The sequence below is a fragment of the Pristiophorus japonicus genome, unplaced genomic scaffold (genome assembly GCF_044704955.1).
Source record: "Pristiophorus japonicus isolate sPriJap1 unplaced genomic scaffold, sPriJap1.hap1 HAP1_SCAFFOLD_1990, whole genome shotgun sequence".
NCBI lineage: Eukaryota > Metazoa > Chordata > Chondrichthyes > Pristiophoridae > Pristiophorus > Pristiophorus japonicus.
Genome location: NW_027251685.1, coordinates 17,501 through 22,500, shown reverse-complemented (window position 1 = coordinate 22,500; position 5,000 = coordinate 17,501).

The window sequence follows — 5,000 nt, the reverse complement described above, 5'->3', positions numbered from 1 at the left end:
CGAGGCCTGGCAGAGGCCGGGGCATGGTCCCCGATCGCGCCAGGCGGCTCGCGCGACGCGATTAGGCCCCGAAAGGAGTCGGGAAATCGGCAGACCTGCCCGAGTTCAGCCCGCGGGGGCGGGGGGCAGGTCGGTTCGGCTCAAATCATTAACCAAAGCCGAGACTTGGTCTCGCTGGCGCAACCGAAGTGCCAGGCTGGATAACTCATTAACCAGAAGGCGGCTGGAGGCAGGCAGGGCTGATGGCTGAGGCCGGGTGGAGGCCACCCGCGGCCGGGAAAGTCAAAAGTCCCGTTGTGTGGAAGTCTATGAGGTCAGATTCGGCCGCCTTACCGGGCCTTCGGTTGATGGTTTCCCGCTTGGGCAAGCGAGTCGGCCCGGCAAAGTGGCCACTTGCATTTTCTGGCAAGTGTCTGCGAACAACGTTAATGAGTTGAACCTCGGCAATTGTCGGAAGTCCCGATGAAGAAATGAAAATGCCCCTTTTGCGGGGATTTGGATGCTCATGGCCGGCAGCAGGTGGCCCGACGCCCCGCCAACTTGACACTTGTCATTTCTGTCCTTGGGGGTTGGCGGGGTATCTGCACAGAGGTAGGAGGTGGCAGAATCGAGACTTGGTGAGTTTTCCAAACAAACGTCTCGAGCCTCCAGGTCTGCAGAGACCGACCAGGGCTGCCGCCCAACCGACTATTCACCCTTTTTGGGCGGGAATTTATTCCCTTTTTGCCCATTTTTCGGGTTTTTGGTCGGGCTTCAAAAGCGGCTGCCCGAGGCCTGGCAGAGGCCGGGGCATGGTCCCCGATCGCGCCAGGCGGCTCGCGCGACCCGATTAGGCCCCGAAAGGAGTCGGGAAATCGGCAGACCTGCCCGAGTTCAGCCCGGGGGGGGCGGGGGGCAGGTCGGTTCGGCTCAAATCATTAACCAAAGCCGAGACTTGGTCTCGCTGGCGCAACCGAAGTGCCAGGCTGGATAACTCATTAACCAGAAGGCGGCTGGAGGCAGGCAGGGCTGATGGCTGAGGCCGGGTGGAGGCCACCCGCGGCCGGGAAAGTCAAAAGTCCCGTTGTGTGGAAGTCTATGAGGTCAGATTCGGCCGCCTTACCGGGCCTTCGGTTGATGGTTTCCCGCTTGGGCAAGCGAGTCGGCCCGGCAAAGTGGCCACTTGCATTTTCTGGCAAGTGTCTGCGAACAACGTTAATGAGTTGAACCTCGGAAATTGCCGGAAGTCCCGATGAAGAAATGAAAATGCCCCTTTTGCGGGGATTTGGATGCTCATGGCCGGCAGCAGGTGGCCCGACGCCCCGCCAACTTGACACTTGTCATTTCTGTCCTTGGGGGTTGGCGGGGTATCTGCACAGAGGTAGGAGGTGGCAGAATCGAGACTTGGTGAGTTTTCCAAACAAACGTCTCGAGCCTCCAGGTCTGCAGAGACCGACCAGGGCTGCCGCCCAACCGACTATTCACCCTTTTTGGGCGGGAATTTATTCCCTTTTTGCCCATTTTTCGGGTTTTTGGTCGGGCTTCAAAAGCGGCTGCCCGAGGCCTGGCAGAGGCCGGGGCATGGTCCCCGATCGCGCCAGGCGGCTCGCGCGACCCGATTAGGCCCCGAAAGGAGTCGGGAAATCGGCAGACCTGCCCGGTTCAGCCCGGGGGGGGCGGGGGGCAGGTCGGTTCGGCTCAAATCATTAACCAAAGCCGAGACTTGGTCTCGCTGGCGCAACCGAAGTGCCAGGCTGGATAACTCATTAACCAGAAGGCGGCTGGAGGCAGGCAGGGCTGATGGCTGAGGCCGGGTGGAGGCCACCCGCGGCCGGGAAAGTCAAAAGTCCCGTTGTGTGGAAGTCTATGAGGTCAGATTCGGCCGCCTTACCGGGCCTTCGGTTGATGGTTTCCCGCTTGGGCAAGCGAGTCGGCCCGGCAAAGTGGCCACTTGCATTTTCTGGCAAGTGTCTGCGAACAACGTTAATGAGTTGAACCTTGGAAATTGCCGGAAGTCCCGATGAAGAAATGAAAATGCCCCTTTTGCGGGGATTTGGATGCTCATGGCCGGCAGCAGGTGGCCCGACGCCCGCCAACTTGACACTTGTCATTTCTGTCCTTGGGGGTTGGCGGGGTATCTGCACAGAGGTAGGAGGTGGCAGAATCGAGACTTGGTGAGTTTTCCAAACAAACGTCTCGAGCCTCCAGGTCTGCAGAGACCGACCAGGGCTGCCGCCCAACCGACTATTCACCCTTTTTGGGCGGGAATTTATTCCCTTTTTGCCCATTTTTCGGGTTTTTGGTCGGGCTTCAAAGCGGCTGCCCGAGGCCCTGGCAGAGGCCGGGGCATGGTCCCCGATCGCGCCAGGCGGCTCGCGCGACCCGATTAGGCCCCGAAAGGAGTCGGGAAATCGGCAGACCTGCCCGAGTTCAGCCCGGGGGGGCGGGGGGCAGGTCGGTTCGGCTCAAATCATTAACCAAAGCCGAGACTTGGTCTCGCTGGCGCAACCGAAGTGCCAGGCTGGATAACTCATTAACCAGAAGGCGGCTGGAGGCAGGCAGGGCTGATGGCTGAGGCCGGGTGGAGGCCACCCGCGGCCGGGAAAGTCAAAAGTCCCGTTGTGTGGAAGTCTATGAGGTCAGATTCGGCCGCCTTACCGGGCCTGCGGTTGATGGTTTCCCGCTTGGGCAAGCGAGTCGGCCCGGCAAAGTGGCCACTTGCATTTTCTGGCAAGTGTCTGCGAACAACGTTAATGAGTTGAACCTCGGCAATTGTCGGAAGTCCCGATGAAGAAATGAAAATGCCCCTTTTGCGGGGATTTGGATGCTCATGGCCGGCAGCAGGTGGCCCGACGCCCCGCCAACTTGACACTTGTCATTTCTGTCCTTGGGGGTTGGCGGGGTATCTGCACAGAGGTAGGAGGTGGCAGAATCGAGACTTGGTGAGTTTTCCAAACAAACGTCTCGAGCCTCCAGGTCTGCAGAGACCGACCAGGGCTGCCGCCCAACCGACTATTCACCCTTTTTGGGCGGGAATTTATTCCCTTTTTGCCCATTTTTCGGGTTTTGTCGGGCTTCAAAAGCGGCTGCCCGAGGCCTGGCAGAGGCCGGGGCATGGTCCCCGATCGCGCCAGGCGGCTCGCGCGACGCGATTAGGCCCCGAAAGGAGTCGGGAAATCGGCAGACCTGCCCGAGTTCAGCCCGCGGGGGCGGGGGGCAGGTCGGTTCGGCTCAAATCATTAACCAAAGCCGAGACTTGGTCTCGCTGGCGCAACCGAAGTGCCAGGCTGGATAACTCATTAACCAGAAGGCGGCTGGAGGCAGGCAGGGCTGATGGCTGAGGCCGGGTGGAGGCCACCCGCGGCCGGGAAAGTCAAAAGTCCCGTTGTGTGGAAGTCTATGAGGTCAGATTCGGCCGCCTTACCGGGCCTTCGGTTGATGGTTTCCCGCTTGGGCAAGCGAGTCGGCCCGGCAAAGTGGCCACTTGCATTTTCTGGCAAGTGTCTGCGAACAACGTTAATGAGTTGAACCTCGGCAATTGTCGGAAGTCCCGATGAAGAAATGAAAATGCCCCTTTTGCGGGGATTTGGATGCTCATGGCCGGCAGCAGGTGGCCCGACGCCCCGCCAACTTGACACTTGTCATTTCTGTCCTTGGGGGTTGGCGGGGTATCTGCACAGAGGTAGGAGGTGGCAGAATCGAGACTTGGTGAGTTTTCCAAACAAACGTCTCGAGCCTCCAGGTCTGCAGAGACCGACCAGGGCTGCCGCCCAACCGACTATTCACCCTTTTTGGGCGGGAATTTATTCCCTTTTTGCCCATTTTTCGGGTTTTTGGTCGGGCTTCAAAAGCGGCTGCCCGAGGCCTGGCAGAGGCCGGGGCATGGTCCCCGATCGCGCCAGGCGGCTCGCGCGACGCGATTAGGCCCCGAAAGGAGTCGGGAAATCGGCAGACCTGCCCGAGTTCAGCCCGCGGGGGCGGGGGGCAGGTCGGTTCGGCTCAAATCATTAACCAAAGCCGAGACTTGGTCTCGCTGGCGCAACCGAAGTGCCAGGCTGGATAACTCATTAACCAGAAGGCGGCTGGAGGCAGGCAGGGCTGATGGCTGAGGCCGGGTGGAGGCCACCCGCGGCCGGGAAAGTCAAAAGTCCCGTTGTGTGGAAGTCTATGAGGTCAGATTCGGCCGCCTTACCGGGCCTTCGGTTGATGGTTTCCCGCTTGGGCAAGCGAGTCGGCCCGGCAAAGTGGCCACTTGCATTTTCTGGCAAGTGTCTGCGAACAACGTTAATGAGTTGAACCTCGGCAATTGTCGGAAGTCCCGATGAAGAAATGAAAATGCCCCTTTTGCGGGGATTTGGATGCTCATGGCCGGCAGCAGGTGGCCCGACGCCCCGCCAACTTGACACTTGTCATTTCTGTCCTTGGGGGTTGGCGGGGTATCTGCACAGAGGTAGGAGGTGGCAGAATCGAGACTTGGTGAGTTTTCCAAACAAACGTCTCGAGCCTCCAGGTCTGCAGAGACCGACCAGGGCTGCCGCCCAACCGACTATTCACCCTTTTTGGGCGGGAATTTATTCCCTTTTTGCCCATTTTTCGGGTTTTTGGTCGGGCTTCAAAAGCGGCTGCCCGAGGCCTGGCAGAGGCCGGGGCATGGGCCCCGATCGCGCCAGGCGGCACGCGCGACCCGATTAGGCCCCGAAAGGAGTCGGGAAATCGGCAGACCTGCCCGACTTCAGCCCGCGGGGGCGGGGGGCAGGTCGGTTCGGCTCAAATCATTAACCAAAGCCGAGACTTGGTCTCGCTGGCGCAACCGAAGTGCCAGGCTGGATAACTCATTAACCAGAAGGCGGCTGGAGGCAGGCAGGGCTGATGGCTGAGGCCGGGTGGAGGCCACCCGCGGCCGGGAAAGTCAAAAGTCCCGTTGTGTGGAAGTCTATGAGGTCAGATTCGGCCGCCTTACCGGGCCTTCGGTTGATGGTTTCCCGCTTGGGCAAGCGAGTCGGCCCGGCAAAGTGGCCACT